The sequence below is a fragment of the Rhinopithecus roxellana genome, chromosome 3, assembly GCF_007565055.1.
Source record: "Rhinopithecus roxellana isolate Shanxi Qingling chromosome 3, ASM756505v1, whole genome shotgun sequence".
In the NCBI taxonomy this organism is placed as follows: domain Eukaryota; kingdom Metazoa; phylum Chordata; class Mammalia; order Primates; family Cercopithecidae; genus Rhinopithecus; species Rhinopithecus roxellana.
In genome coordinates, this window is record NC_044551.1 from 6,902,136 (window position 1) to 6,919,328 (window position 17,193).

At 37.8% G+C, this 17,193-nt stretch overlaps 1 long non-coding RNA gene across 1 annotated transcript; it reads left to right on the top strand.

Annotated features, from left to right (window-relative positions):
- Nucleotides 1–231: 231 nt before the first annotated feature.
- On the top strand, nt 232–14,876 carry LOC104665130. Its single transcript, XR_748373.1, has 5 exons — nt 232–254; nt 4,042–4,080; nt 5,886–6,075; nt 6,564–6,700; nt 14,079–14,876. It is a non-coding gene; the product is annotated as an uncharacterized LOC104665130 (long non-coding RNA).
- Nucleotides 14,877–17,193: the final 2,317 nt, after the last annotated feature.

Sequence of the window (17,193 nt, forward strand, 5' to 3'; positions counted from 1 at the left end):
ATCTTGAGACCAGCATGAATCCCCATAAATAATTTATTTAAGTTAAGGCTCATAATATTCTAAAGAATCTGACGTTTTTAGATTTGGTTTGTAATTAATTTGATAACCTGAGCCAATCCTTTGAGTTGCCCTGGCAACCAATTTTAGTAACATAAAGAAGTGCTAGATGTTAATTGGTATTCAGAGTTAGTAGCTGGTGTCTGCTTCTGTCTCCATGGTAACCTAACTGTCATGTTTTCATCTCTAGCATGGTGGTGAGATTTCATATGTGTGTGCCTTAATGCACAGGTCCATAGTCTCTGGCACAGTGTTTTAATTTAGTATCTCTAAATGTGATCATTTTTGAGGTATTAGGGTTATTGCTGAAAAACTATTGCTCCAGAGAAGCCAATTTCATCTTCTCTCTTCATCTTCCACACGTTGCTAGCTTCCATTTTGGGTGATGTGTGCATTAGGGTTTGTATGAATACCTGCATGGGAATAAGTCGGCATAACTCTGTATGTATGTGTGGAATATAGATGTTTTAAATATGCAAAATAGGGCCAAATTGTATAAATAAAAAATGATTTTTCAAAAGTGTTTATCTGAGGTTAGAGGTAATGAATATTGTATTTGAGAGATAAATGTCAAACTAAAGAAATGAGATTCAGTGTTTTCCATATTGAAAAAAAATATTCTCACACTGCTGGATAATGCAGAGATCTTTCATATATCTAATTTCTAACAATTTCCTATTTAACAGAATGTAGTTCTCTCCTATGTTATCTTCTCTCTCTTCATTTTTCTACTTGATATTAAATGAAGTTAGCTCTTTTAATTTTTGATTTTTACTAGTCTTTTTTCCTGTCTCCGAACTGAAATAGAATTCTTTCCCAACCATAAATGGTCAGCCAATTAGCTGTAGTTAGTCCTCATTGTTATCATAAACACAGCAATATCATGATGGAGCCAAGGAAGATAATTTGCAATGTATAGTAATTAATCCTCTTAGAGAGGCAGCATGCATACTAAAAACAAAGCTAGCTTGAGATGCATTCAACACTGGGTTCAAACTCTGGCCTTTCCACTTACTACCCCTTGGAGGAAGAAAAAATATCAAGACAATTTTTAGAACAAATTAAAAAACCTCTCATTCTCCAATTTTCCTTATCTGGAAATTAGGGCCAATTATACAATGGAAATTGGTAAATTCTGTGAATCAGTGATCCCCCTTAGTATATGATATTCCCACCATGGTTGACTTTAAACCTCCAATATGGTGTTATTAAGCATGGAACTTTATAGAGATGCTAGTAGTTGTCTCTCACAAGCCAGTGTGAACCAGCTCCAGCATACCACTACTTTGTGTTTGTTTTGAGGTTTAAATAAACTATGCTAGGTAAAATGCTCGGTACGTAACAGGCTCCAAAGATCTTAATTGTCTCTCCTCTTAACAAAATGCACTCTCCATTTCTTTCTATTAAAAATATTAACAGTCTTATTGAGAAATAATTCACACACCATGCAATTTATCCATTTAACTTTCCATTTCTATTAATACATCTGTTGATGAGCATCATATGCATCTAACATTTATTTGTAGAAGACAAATTTGCAAGTGTGGTATCTTTAAAATATGCCCCAAACTATTTGATACTCCTTCCTTCAAAATGTGGAGCCTAAGTCACCTCCGTTTGAGTATGGCTTGTACTTAATGACTTGCTTCCAACAAATAAAATATCGTGAAAGTGACAGTGTATTGCTTTCTAGACTAAGTCATAAAAAGCACTGTGGTTTTCTCCTTTCTCTCCCTTTTGAAATTCTTATTTTGGGAGAAGGTTGCTATCAAAGGACTCAGCTGCCCGGTGCCCTATACCCTATGGAGAGATTCTCGTGGCTAGGATCTGAGTCCTCCAACGAACAGCCATGTTAGTGAGCCATCTTTGAAGTTGATTCTGCAGCCCAAGGTCAGTCTCCAGATAACTGAAGTTCTCACAGACATCCTGACAACAAACACCAATCGTGGGCCAAAATTACCCAACCAAGCTGTTCTCTAATTCCTGATCGACAGAAACTGAGATAAGAAATGCTTATTGTTTTAAGCATTAACTTTTTGAGTAATTTATTACACAGCAATAGATAACTAATACAGGATAATTTATAGTTTTCCAAAAGCCTAAGATTTGTGTACAATAGCATTACATTTTAATTATAGAGTACAAAGAACATGCAAATGAACAATTTAATATTCCCAAGGATTGATAAAGAGCTTAGAACGCTGTCAAGAGGGGAGTTGCTATCTATATTTACTATTAATAACCAATTCACCGGGTCTTAGTGGCTCACCACTGTCAAGGAATTTCTGTGTTGTGTCTGTAGGTATTTAAAGCAGTTTTCTAGATCGGTTGTGATCTGGGACATCTCTGGGAAGATGTGCTTATGTATAACATGAAGGTCGACTTGACTGGATTCCCAGAAGCATGTGAGGTTAATTAACTGGTAGCATCAATCCAAATTCTTGGAAGCTCAGACACCAAACTTAAAGTCTGTTACAGAGGCCATTATGATGGTCAGCGATGCAAGAAAGAGATCATACATATTTCTTTTAAGGCAGAAGTTCCTTTTACGCTTTTCAGTCATATTTAAATGGATATATCCTTGATATGCTTTGTTTTACTTAAAGCTTTAAATAGATTTTTCCTTTTATAGTAATACTTATTAAAGAGGTAGGCAAAATACTTTTAAAATAATAAAATATATATGACCTATATTTTACCTTGAGTTTCACACTTTAGAGAGTAGATTATTTGGTCCATTTATATTTTACTTTCAAACAGTGCAAGGCTGATGGCAAGTTCTCACATAGTAACCCCATGGAAAAACTACCTCTTAAGGTATGCATATTTTAACTTGAAATCACTGAAGTGGCACAGCAGTGACCCTAATGACCCCAAAGCCTAACATATTGGAAGAAAAATCCCAAGTGAGTCTTAATTAAGTGGACCACTAAGTAGAGTATGCTAAAACAATACTAATTGCACTGATAAACATAAACAGTGTGAACAGGAAGTACACAGATACACTTGCTAGGTGTTTATTCATATTTGAAAAAAAAAAGAAAGAAAAAAAACTTTACATTTTTTTGTGAGGTCATCTTCAGTGGTTTATTTCAAAGATGCTGCGCAAATTCCAAATAAAGATAAGATGAACTGAGATGGAATAAAAGTAAACACTTTCTCAGCATATTAGGTTATTTTTAAACTCTTCAGAGTGCACTTTATTTTATTTTAATCCCACTTTCCCAGAAATAACTGCTTAACTGAACAAAACAAACCACAAGAGGACTATCTGGTTGTGCGATTACCCATATTTAAGGTTGACCTTTTTGAAGTCTAAAGTCAAGTCACTTTTTTCTCCCATACCTTCTGCTTTGCTGTTGCTTATTTTTAAAAGTACTGTACTGCTAAAGTCAACAGCTGGTCCTCTTCTCATACACTTTTTAAAAACTGAAAATATATGAGAAAGAGTAATTTCAATTTATTTTATTGAGGTCTATGTAGAAGCCTGTTGAAAAATTATGCCTCTAATAATAAGTAACCCTTTAATTCCTATTATTGTGATTTTTAAATAAATTAGCCAGTTGGAAGAATTAGGTGATGGACATATAAAGCAAAAACTTGCTGGTGAGAATGGCATCCTGACTTCTACACTGTCAAGCTACTTAACTGTGAAAAGACCAGCCTCTATGCTGGCATCGGGATATTAAGATGTGATCATTATTTTCCAGTAACTCTTAGTCTTGAAGGGAAGACAGACATGACTTTAAAAATTACAGTAAATGCTAATAATGTTATGAAAGACAGACATAAAGCACAGTGAGATAAAGAAAAAGGAGCTGCTAGTTTTTCCTTTAGGACTTGGCAGAACGTTTCCCAAAAGAGGTGAATCACCATAAGAAAGCACACGAGAGATATGGAGGGCTTCTGGGAGAGATGATATTTGAGCTAAGACTTGAAGGATGAACAACAATTTGTCAAAACCTGCTCTTCCCTCTCTTTCAGGTTAGTCACAACTGAATCTTTCAGGAGAGGGAAAAGCGGGTATGCAAATTCAAGCAGTTAGGATGCGTTCAGTGTGTTTAAAGAGTAGATGTTCAACATGACTAGACTGTACATTTGTGTCTGTGGGTCATTTAGAAGATGTGATGGCAGAAGCAACAGGACTGGTGGGATATGGGGCTTAAAAGATTTGCGGAAATTAGGCTGTGAACACATGAGTAAGCCATACTGTGGGTTTGGATTTGATTTCATATATGACAGCTGTTTGAGATTTTCAGCAGTGAGGTGATATGATCATATTTGTTTTTATAAAAAGTACCACATTTAGGTAGTAGGTGAGCAGTGTGGTGGATGAGACCATAGTTTCTGGAAAATCACTTAGGATATTACCACAATTGTCTACACATATTGATTCTCCAGTACAGGTGGTGGAAAGCACGGTCACCAAATTGGCATATTACAGATACATACAGGTAAATATTTCCCAGTATGAATTCCAATACTTTAGAAGAGACTTTGATTCTCTGATTGGCCCAGTTTGGGTCTAGTGTCCACCCATGTAACAATCAGTTGTGACCAGGAAGCAGGGTCATATGGTGGGAGAAAGGCTTATCAGAATTCTACTTCTGCAGCTCAGCAATGGGGGCCTCAGAGGAAGGGACTTTGTTGTGATCTGGGAAGACAACTTAGTAGGTTTCCACTGGGGAGTAGAGATAATATGTTTTGTTTGGGGCACATTATTCAAGCTCTTAATGGTTGTAATTTAACCCGGGCTTGGCGTCAGATGCAATCAGAACAGACAGATACAGACTGTCTTCAAATATTTGAAGATGCAGTAACCTTGGTGATAATGTTTAGTTCTCCACTGAAGGTGAAAGATAACATCTTTTAGAAATCTGGAAATAGATGGCTTCCAGGAAGTTTCAGTATTATGTTTCAAAAAAGCAATCCATCTTCCTCCTCTGCTTTTCTCTAAGAGTGAAGAGGTATTCTACCTTCCTGTGTGTTTAAAAATCTGTAGCTTGGAATAGCCACTGGGAAATAAATTTAAGAAACTTACTTTATAAACTACTTGTTTTTGCTGCAGTTTTTAAATGTCTACACGGTCAAGAGTTTATGCAGGTATCAAAAGTTTGACTAGAGTTGGGTTTGCTTGAAATTCTGCAGGCTTAGGTTCCTAGGACCAAAATGAATTTATCTTAACTGGGTGCATTATTTCTTTTACCCTCTGATCCTGCTTAAGATTTTCAGTAATGTGTGAGTTTCCCACACAGTGGATTATTTAGCTTGGGGACTGTTTAATATTTTTTAAATCCTAGGTTTACTTCTCTCATCCTCTCAGACAAATTTTAGGTTGCAACCATCCGGCCCCTTCATCCACACCTGTGGGATATATTTGGGAAAAGAAAAAATGGGCTAAATAAGGACAAGTAAAAAGATAAATATCCATCCCACTCTACCCTTCCAAAGCTTTACCTAATCTATTCCAAAGAAAAAATGTGAAAAGTGGGTTATTTTGGAATAACCACCTTGGAAAAATATTTTTAGCTTTCAAAATTCAGTTTCTTACTATGAAAATTCATATATAAAACAAAAAACTCCAATAATTTTCAAGACAAGTGCAATCTTAGACATTTTAGATAATAGCGTTATTTTCTGTGCATAAATAGCATGTGTGGGTAACCCTCATTGTATGTGGGTTGAAGGAATCAAAGGAATCAAATCAAATAGTCTCATCTTATGCTATTGGTGCCTGGTATACTGGAGATCTGCACAAATGAAGCCTCAGTATATACCCTAACCATAAGCAAGTCTTCCCCACAAAAGATTTTAAACCTTCTTTCCAGACACTAGGCACAGAACAAAGAGCACATGAAACAGGAACTGTGGAATAACATTGCGTTCCCAAAGAAAACATAACTGTGATAGATGACAGAATGAAAACCCCAGAGCACACAGCAGAGAAGTACAGCAACTGGAGTCAACATTTACAGAAAACCCTGTAGGAAGACTATGGCACTACCAACTGATCAACATGTATGTACTTTAAAACTACTTTTAAACAAGGAAATCATTGTTTCTTGAGTTATGCGACCTCGGAATCAGAATCCTGAGGCAGGAAGCAAGTACCTTAGTATACATAACATATTCCAACTAAAACATGGAATTCAGGCTGGATTATGATGGATTAGCAGACATAAACAGTGCCTTATTAGAATCATAACCTACTGTAAATCTTCTGTATTCCATTGACTATAACATATAGAATCACCTTACAGGGATTCAATTACAGGGTCCAAGCTGTCCTTCTCCACAAACTTAATTGCCTTCTTCAAAAATTCACAGGTTAATTCTTAAAGAGTTATGAAAGTTGATTGAGTGAAGAGACCCTGACTTACTCCTTGCCTGTATTCTTGCATGTGGTATAGACAGAAACAACCTTAGAGCTGAACAGAGTGCCTAGCACCTGTTTGGTGCTCAAGTGAATAGATGAACTTAATCTCCCTGGATAACTTTGTTCTTAGGTTACAAAACTCATTTTGTATTGCAGCCAGGCTGAGAAGGGCCCATCACCTGCACATAAATATTTGGAGAGTGGTGACAACCTGAAGACAGCTAGCTGCAAGGTGATATTCCAGAATAAGTTTTGAAGCTCCAGATGGTGAGAGATTATTGTGTTTACAAGTATAATTGGGGGATAAAAGAAAGTTATCAAATTGTAGAGGCAATCTCTAGGTGCTGAAGGATTATAGACTCCCCCATGAATTGAAGGTTAGTTCAGGAAAGTTCTTTATTCTAAGTCTGGAGATGCCTTCAAATCAGAGCAGCATAGAAAAGAAGGGTAGGTCTGGAGTTGGTGGGGTAGTGTGGTGCACAGACAGTGAGAAAGGACATGGCTTTCTTGGAGATCATGTGAGTTGATAGAATAGCTCTTACAGTGAACACAGTAAGTACCAATAAGATTGAACAAACTAGGAAAACCCAGTGAACAAAAATGGTCCTCTGATGGGAAGAGTTGGTGGACAACTGGAGGAGAGGAGGGGCAGAAACAAAGAGGGCCTGGAGAGAGTAAGCAACACCTTAAAGATCAATCAAATTACATTAAATGATGAATGTGAATGATAAGACGAAGAGTGTGCTGTAAATAGAGCGCCAGGAACTAACATTAACTGAGAGTTAATAGTAGGCACATGAAAAGCACGTTATATATTCATCTCACTTGATTATCACCACAGCTGGAAAAATAGAACAGATTAAGCAACTTACAGGCATCAAGTCCCTAATAGGTGCAATGTGGCAAGAATAACCCAAAAGAAGTAGACAAATTATAGATGCTTGAGTCACATTTATAAGGGTATCAATCAGAGTTCTGCCAGAAAACAGATGACACCTTCAAATGGGGAATGTATGTAGATAATTTAACAAAGAGACTATTCACAGAGATGTGGGCAGACTTCAAAAAACAGTAGAGAATACTGCAGTACTCCAAAACTAGTAACAGAAAGGAACATTTTTCACCCAGAACCTAAATGACACTTAAAGAGGGTATGGATCCTGGAATATGGAGATGTTCTGATGCTGAGAGGGCCGCTTTGTCAGGTGTCATGACCTTTGGGAGCATGAGGCAGCCAATCTGCAATGACTGTATAAGAAAGAGCCAGAGATATACAGACAGTGTCCTCACTTCTCTCCTTTGATCTCTTGTTAATGCCTCTCCCCACCCCTCCCATTGCCTAAACTCACCTGGAAACAGAAGGACAAGGAGCTTGCTGAAGGAATTCATGCATTCTCCCTAATGGGGCAGAGGACAGAGAGGAGACAGCTACACAGGAAATCTGGAGAAGAATATTGGAGCTTCCCAGCCCAGGGAGTCAATCACTTCTGACCACATAAGTCAGTGGTTCCCAGGCTTTTTGGGGCAGAATAATAATCTGAGTTTTTAAAAGACCCATATGCTTGGGTCAGTTTCCCACACATTCCAGAGATTCTGATTCATTAGGCCTGGAATAGGACTCATGAATCTCCTTCTTCCACAGTGCCAGTTATTAAGCAGGTATTCATTGGATCACACTATGAGAAATGCCTTCTTGAGTAGAGAAAGAGAGTCTTCTCTTTGTAGCCAAGTTGGCCTTTGGGAGCCAGTTTTCACATCTTGGTGCTCCTTTTAGGGAATTTCTGGCAGGGGGAGGGGTCCTAGCATCATGTAGTATCATGATTATCTATCTATCTATCTATCTATCTATCTATCTATCTATCTATCTATCATCTATCATCTATGTACCTGTCTATCTATCATGTATCTGTCAATACAGGCTTTGACGTTAGTCACAAATGAACCTTAATTCCACTTAAAATATGTGATCTTAATCTCTCTAAACCTCAGTTTCCTTCTCTCAAAATAGAGTGATGAGACCTAATTCATAGGGCTGCATTGAGGACTGTATGTGATTAAATGTAAAAAAAAAAATAAAAAATAACTAACATAATCTTTGGCACAGAGGAAATCTACAGTTACTGATATCTATGGCATTATCATTTTGGCTGTCATCACTTTGCATTGCTTTTTTGCAATCTGTGTTCTACGTTAGCATTAAATGTGGTATTCAGAGTCAAAACTGCTATAGGAATCAAAACTCAATAGAGAAGACTATGTGCACTTTACTCATTTTTAATAATGCAAATAATGATTTAGTCTTTGTACCTAGAAGCTTTTGATGCAAACACGGGAGAAATGGCAAGATAAACAAGAGGGAAGAGACCTAGTTTACTTTCCTTTGCCCATTATCAATTCAAAGACGATGAAAACAATAGACAGAGCAACCTTCTAGTAAGCTGGGGAATTAAAAAATCTTTTCAGAAAAAAAGTTGTAAAATGTGTTCATGAGAGCATTTTTATGATAATTGACTTGTTTAGCTTAAGGGATGTTTAGAACCAGGGCCCTGCCAGAGTTTGTGTGCCGAAAACTATCGAAAACGTTTCTTGTATAGTTAGTATACAATAAGTCCTATTGTTTTGTTGGAGTTCAGGTGGTCCCAATTTTGAGGGTGGGGTCTCTAAATCTCTTCCTAGCTCCTTCCTATCCCTGCTATGCTTAGTTTCAGAAATTGTTGGAGCATCCCCTCCAAGCAGCCTTTGAAGCCCTTCCAGCAGAGGAACTGCAGAACTCAAAAATCCTAGCTGCAGGTTGGGTCCACATTACTACGAAGACCACCAGCCAAGAAAGCAGCTTGGTGATAAGACGGAAGAATGAAGGAGCTCCAGTTTTGAAGCAGGGTTTTTTTTTGTTTTTGTTTTCCTCCCGTTAGAGCAGAGGGAGTAGGGCTGAGCAGCTTGGACAATGGACCAGATAAAAAGGTGAGTTTTTTTTTGTTTGTGTGTTTTTTTTGTTTGTTTGTTTTGTTTTGTTTTGTTTTTGAGACAGTCTCAGCCCTGTCGCCCAGGATGGAGTGCAGTGGCACAATCTTAGCTCACTGCAACCTCTACCTCCCAGGTTCAAGCTATTCTTCTGCCTCAGCCTCCCCAGTAGCTGGGACTATAGGCGTGCACCACCCTGCCCAGCTAATTTTTGTATTTTTAATAGAGGCGGAGTTTCACCATGTTGGCCAGGATGAGGTGGGCATTTTTATAGGATTCATTCCCCAGCAGTATAAAACTTAAAGACAGTAAAAACACAAAGTTGTCAAGGATTTGTCATATTTTCAAGTATTAAAGGAAAAGAATGAAGTGTTTAGAAAAAACTTGAAGCAGAAAAGAATAAATGGGATTTACGATGAATTGTTTAGCCTGTCTGTTATAATTTAAAGCAGTTTTTTTCAAGTGGGGATGATTTTGTCCCTGAGGGGACCTTTGACCATGTCTAGAGACATTTTTAGTTGTCTCAACTTGGGGAAGGAGGTGTACTATCGTCTCTGTTCTGTACAGGCCAGGGATGCTACTAAACCTCTTCTAGTGACGCACAACAAAGAATCCTCAAGTTCAAAATTCCTATAGGGTCAAGTCTTTCCATGCATTCTAACTTGCTATTTCAAGTCTTAGCAAACCTCTGAATTTCACCAAATTATTTGGGTCTCTAGATAGACTCTGATTAACATTCACAGTTACATGTACTGGGAAGAGTTTTATCATGGCCCTGTGACACCGAATGTTGAGAATTATTTAAGCCATCGTTTACCTAATGCCACCTTATCTTGAGGTACACTGATAGTTAATGGCCAAGTCCATTCGCAGAATAATAAAATTTCCAGAACAAACAGAAGAAGTTTCACTAGGCAAGACTAAAGCAGTTTTTTTGTCTAAGATTTCTTAGACCCAAGTCAATGGTGTTAGAGCATTAATGTGTGTGGAAGGAAGGAAGATCTGTGGTTTGATACTGTAGCAAAAACAGGAGAAATTATTTATTTTTTAAAATTAATTATATTTTAAGCACCATACAAGGTCATTTAGAGTAACTAGATAAATATTTAATCAGCTTCTATTTTTCTCTTTTGTCACACACATAAGCTAGGGTATTGAAAGTATCTTCTGGATTGCCAATTTGCTGTGAGGGTAAGAAAGGCTTCCTTTATATTTTGGCCCCTCTCCTTCAAAGTGTTCTGTTAATAGATTTTTCTTGTGCCTTTGGGGAAACTTTCCACTTTAGGAAACACTTTTTGATATGACCTTGGTTGAAATTTACCTTGGCCACTACTCCTTCCTTGTGGCATAGTAACAACTTTTACATTTTAATATTTGAACTTGGACATTCAAACTGGTAGGAAAAACCCTACCCAGCCTCTCCATGCCTTTGAAGGATATTAGTATATGTTTCACACAATGGGCTTCACCTTTTATTGAAGCTTTTGGATCCAAGAGAGGAAGGGCATGGTAAGAAAATTAGAACTTGTCACTGTCAGAGAGATCATTGAATTGGTAAAGATTCATGAAATTAGCTAGGTAAAATGTAAAGCCTTAGCCTCAGTTCTGTTTGTATTGCAGTTTTTCGTAAATTGCAATTTTTGAGAGACAAGAAAAAAAGAAGAAAAACTATAATAGAGGATACAGCTTAATTATGAATGACTTCAATTGAGTTGTCTCTACTTGAATATAGTGTTAAAAAAATTAAAATCTATTGAAAACCATGAACTTGAAATTATTCACAATGCTTTTGCTTTACTTGGTTAAGATTTTCTCTTAGAAAACTCTCATCGAGGTAATGTGTTCTCTATGACCCTATTTAGGAAAAAAATTATCTCTCTCTCTCTATATGTAATACACACATGTATATATATATCATACATACATATTAAAATTTATGCATATCTTTTTATATCAAAATGCTATCTTATTTTAAAGTAAATTAGTTGACTGGCTAATTTTCAGCTATTTGGAAAGTGACAAATTGATCATAAGAAAGCTAAAATGACAAATCCAAAATGGCTAAATTCATATAGTTATTGAGCTTTCAACTGACGTCTACTAGTCCTAACTTTTTAAAAAGAGGGACAAGACTGACAGTGACCATGTTGACCCTCAGTGGTCTCTAGCTATGACATCTGGGTAGTGAGGAATTCTTTAGGGTTGTAATTTTTTCTTCTAGTTTTCCAAACCTACCCATTGCCCTTGCATTTCAGGCTTGAAAGACCAAGGCTGTTTTCATGGTAGATTTCAAGTCCTGCCTCCCTGGGATTCATTTCCTGGCCAATATGATTGAGGACGCCATTTCCAACCCTGCTCGGTGCTTTTTATTCTTTTCATTGACCTTTAAAAAAATAATCATAAACTCAACATTCACTGGGAGGCTCAGGCCACACCATGGTTTGCTCTTTTATTTAATAAAGATGTGCAGAAAGTCTACTCTTGGCAAAAGACTTAACACTCACTTGTGAAAGACTTTCTGGGGCTTTTTGTAATTATCTGAGAGGAACAGTCAATAGTGTAGATTCAAGAATATGTGAGAGAAATAGACTCTGGTCAAGTACATATGAGACTTTGGAACATCTCCAGACTAGAGTAGACAATCTAATAAAAATTGTTTTATTGTTTGGTGTATTTTTCACATATTCCATTTATAGAAGTAGAAATTAGGCTTAAAATAATGAGAAAAAATAAGCACAAAATACCGTGAACAAACAGGTTTTTTTTTTCCTTTTCCTTAGACATTTTGTTATTTTAAACTCAGCCTTCGCTAAATAAAGGTGAATTTTTAACTGTATACTACAACATGAAAAAGTTTAACTTGATTTTCTGTGGCAATAGGACAAGAGAAGGTGTTTATAGCTAAAATCAGTGCTCTCAATCACACCTTTTGCACATGATAGAAAAGCAACAATCTGGATCAGTAGATGATAATTCACTTTCCTTCCTCTCACTCATCCGTTTGTGGGGAGGCTCCAAAGAGATGAAAAAAAAAAAAAAAAATCGGGCAGATGAAAAAAAAGAGGAAGGAGAAGTAAAAGGAGGCCAGATGGTCTGTGGAATGAACTAACTCTACTTGTTGTTTCTGAAGAGCCGGCTGTGCTAATATGTGGATATCCACCAAAGGTGCTATGAAGGGCAGAGGGAATGTGTTCCCTTAAAAGCACAGTAGAGGCTGTGTAATCTGATAAGAGTGGTTCTCAAATGGAATTATTTTTAATGAGTAAGAAGGTGTTATTTGCTGGGAGATACTAAAATGTCAGGTGAGCATCATTACAGACAGAGGGAAAGTGAATCTTGCTATAAAGCTGCAAATCCCACAGCATAACCTCCAGCGTTTCCTCCTCTCCCCCACTTCTCTCCTTTCGCCAGCTCGCTTGCATGTCCTTTGATGTCAAACCCTGCACATAAAACCATAAACCTGTTCATCTGTGTTTCTCTCTTCCCTTTATGCTGATATTAGCTTTTTTACCCTAGGTTCTGAGTTTCATTTAAATTTCTTATTGCATAAAACATGAGCCAAGTAAAAACTGATCCACCTGTGGGTTATGTAGAAAAAGGCAGATTGGAAATCAATGAGCCAGAAACATTTCAAAATAAAATAATCTTACAGGCTAGCCTTTTAACATGCTATCCAGAAGCCCTGAATATATCATAAACTAACACAACACAGGTCAACTATACGTCCAGAAACCAGAATGCTTTTTTAGACTTTATAGATGATTTGGTGCACTTGTTACTAGCCTTTTGGGGTCACAGAACCCTTGGAGGACCTCAGAAAAGGCAAGGAAATTCCATTTTGAAGAAAACTTAGGCACTCCTGACACAACAATGTGCATATAATTTCAGAATATTACCAGAGGCCTTAAAGCTCATTCACAGATCTATGCTAAGGGCTCCAGAACTCCCTCAATCCCTTCAGTGTGTGTGAATGACTAAGTCAAATCCAAAAGCAGAGCACATTTGTAGCATAAACTGGCCTCCAGGTTCCCAGTCTCACTACCTTTGATCATGATGTCAGCTCTCTACAGAGCTCTGAGATAAAGGGATACTGATAATTCCTGAAGTGATGGTACTGATTGAATAGGATCTTCAAAATTTATTCTACTTGGAATCACAAAATGTTACCTTATTTGGAAAAAAGGTCTTTGCAGATGTAATTAGTTAAGTTAAGATGAGGTGATACTGGACCAGGGTAGGTCCTAAGTCCAATGGCTGGTGTCCTTTGAAGATGGTCACGTAGAGACACATGGGAAGAAGGCCATTTGATGACTGTCACTGTGAACTGGCATCATGTTTAGGGATCACGGTGAGGCAGAGATTGGAATAGTGCCAGGAATGTCAAGTCTCACTGGCAACTACCAGAAGTGAGAACAAGGGCACAGAACAGATTCTTCCCTGGAAACTTCAGAAGGAATAAACCCTGCTGACTCTGTGATTTTGGAATTCTAGTCTCCAGAACTGTGAGAGAATAAACTTCTGTTTTAGGCAACTCAGTTTGTAGTAATTTGCAATGACAGGCCTAAGAAACTAATACAGTGATTTACTGCTCTCTGTTTATGTTTTTATTAATAATGTTTTTAAAAACCTTCACATGTTGTTCCCATCACTGACCCACTTGGTCTCTTTCCATTTTTTTTTTTAGACTAGCTGACCTGAGTATTAATGCTGGATATAGCAATGTCCTTCTATGTCCTTCTAAATTTTCTTCATGAGTAGTGATAAGTTATGCTGAGAAAAATTATTGAACCTACAGTTATACAACATTGCAACATTGCTCTTGTTGCTTTTCAAAAATGGACAATGTCTCCCATATGGAATATCTACTGATGATATCACAAGAAGGTGAATAAAAAAATCCAATGAAGACATAAAAGGAAGTTTCATTTAAATTATCTGGTAAAATGGAAGTTTGCTTTACACACACTGTAAAGAAGCCTTGGGAGACAGTGTTGTTGACTTCCCATGGTCTGAAGTACTCTTTGACTCAGGAAGATAGCTCCGGCCCTACAAAGGAAGGGCTGTCTGAAATAACTGCTCACAGAGACCTCTCAGCAATTCCATAAGATAAGTGAATTGGCTTGAATCAAATGTTTTGCAATTCAATTTAGAGAGCATTTACCGGCCACCGTGTACTACTCAAGTTACTAGAACACTAAGTTGACTAATGCTTGGAAATACTGGTTTTATGTTACTATCAGTGTATTGTCGTAAATCCATCCACAATTACAAAGAGTCCTACTCTGCTGCTGTAGCTACCTTTAACTCCTTGCTCTCAGCAAATTGTATGCCTAGGGAGATGGACTACTTCAGCCTTGAGAAATTTCCAATTAGGTCATTTTGAGAAGCAGTCTGGATGTGTGGTCTGAAATAGGATTTCCAGTTGTGCCTATTTTTATTTTCAAGAACTGCTTGCAAGTAAATGCCACTGAGTTTGTTGGGAAGGGGTTACTTTTTACTACCTTTGGGAATTGTGCCTCACTCTTAGGTTGCATAGCTTCTATTTTTTTGAGCCCCTTCTGATTTTCTCATATGGTTGCTGAAATTTGCAAAATCATTGTAAGTTTCTGTTTTTTCACTAGCAAAATGAGAAATAGTAAAACATTTAGGGGTTGGGAGGATGAACTGAGGAAGGATAGCCATTGGATTGTTTTTATTAGGCCTCTACAAATTGATGGCAAAAAAAGACCTGGCCCTTTGAAAGAGCACCCCATCTCCTCAAATGTGTACTAGTGAGTTTACAAGAGGCTATAATGACAGCTGAAGTCATCTGTGTTCAAGTATAACTATGGACTTAGAAAAATAAGTCAGGAATCTATGGAACTGCATTGAATACTCAGCTGTGCATTGCTTAGTCATATAGGAAACATGGTAAGGAAATGCAGTATGATCAGAACAGCTTAACCCCTAGAGTGCAAGCTGCATACAGGAACAGGGCAGTAAAACCAGGAAAACTGAGGGGATGGTGGCCTTTTAGGAGAAAAATATAAGAGGAAAAACAAATCTAGGAAAGAAAAATATGAAGCAGAGAAAAGGCTGTGAAAAGAAAGAGAACAAATCAGTCCAAGAAGCCAAGATAGTTGAGTAGCAGGCAGTGTTTTGAATGTGCAATAATGATCAATAATCCCGAAGATGGATGTGTGTGAGAGCAGTGACAGTGAGAAGATGAGATGTCTCTAAGGCAGACCTTGGTTTAAATCTCAAGTCTGTGGCTTGCTAACTTTGCAGTGTCAAGCAACTTATTTCATTCTTCTGAGACTCATCTATAAAATATGGATAATTACTGTGTTTCTGCACTGTTGTGAATATTTTAGTTAATATATGCATTTTAGTCCCTAGCAAAATGCAATGAGTAACAGTTATTAGTTAGTCTAATGAGGAAACAAAGGGAGGGACAACTAAGAGTAAAGTTGTCCACTTTCTACTTCAGCTCTCCCCTCCAAGGGAAAAGGTGACATGCTGGTGCTAAATCTGACTGAAGGCATCTGGGTCACATGTATCTATGAGAGTCCCTGACTAGAATCTAGTTGTTTCCTGCAATAATCTCATATGTATTAGAGCAGGTTGTTCAACAGAGTAATACGTGTGGTTATTTAAATTTAAACTAAAACTTAAAATATGCTTTGTTTCAATAGCTACATTTCAAATAATCAATAGCCACATTGCTGGCAGGCAGTATACACACACACACACACACACACACACTTGTGCATATATGTGCATATCTTTGTGTACATATGTGTATTTCTGTCATCACAGAAAGTTCTATTGTCTGCCCTTGCTTGACTATGGTGGACTATGTGATCAAAAAAATGTAATCCCATAAGTCAGGAAAGTGGGCAAAGATTGAGGAAAGAAACTAAAATAGGAAGATAGGGCTTCTGCTGATGGAAGCCCCTCTCTTTTTAAAAAATACCTGAGGTGATGACAGAAGAAAGGAGTGCTGAAGATTAGAAAGGTGGCCGGGCGCGGTGGCTCAAGCCTGTAATCCCAGCACTTTGGGAGGCCGAGACGGGTGGATCACGAGGTCAGGAGATCGAGACCATCCTGGCCTACATGGTGAAACCCCGTCTCTACTAAAAAATACAAAAAACTAGCCGGGCAACATGGCGGGCGCCTGTAGTCCCAGCTACTCGGGAGGCTGAGGCAGGAGAATGACGTAAACCCGGGAGGTGGAGCTTGCAGTGAGCCGAGATTGCGCCACTGCACTCCAGCCTGGGCGACAGAGCGAGACTCCGTCTCAAAAAAAAAAAAAAAAAAAAAAAAAAAAGATTAGAAAGGTGAGTTAACCGTAAACTGTAATGTCTATGGCCTGGGGCAAGGATGAAAGGATTGCAGCCACACTTGAAATTTGCTCTAGGAGTGGTATTGTGGTCCCAGAAAACCTATTACATGGTGACTAACATGGAGATCTGCTTACTTAGAGTGGTGGTAATGTGGTGACATCGAGAACTATGTAAAAGTAAAACAGATGCACTCCTAGGAAGTAGACCTTCCCAAATGCATCATACAATGCATGGAAAAACAGAAATCGAAAGAACATTGGGACCCAAAGTGAGGTTTTGCTATGAGTCTTTTAAATCAAAGTCCCAAGAGAACAAGAAGGAGAATTCCCTATGCTTAATCCACCTAGTATCTAACATGCAGTGAATATATATAAGAATAGATGGGGAGAGCGTGGATCTCCCAGCACAGAGTTCGAGCTCTGATGAGGGACAGACTGCCTCCTCAAGTGGGTCCCTGACCCCTGTGTATTCTGA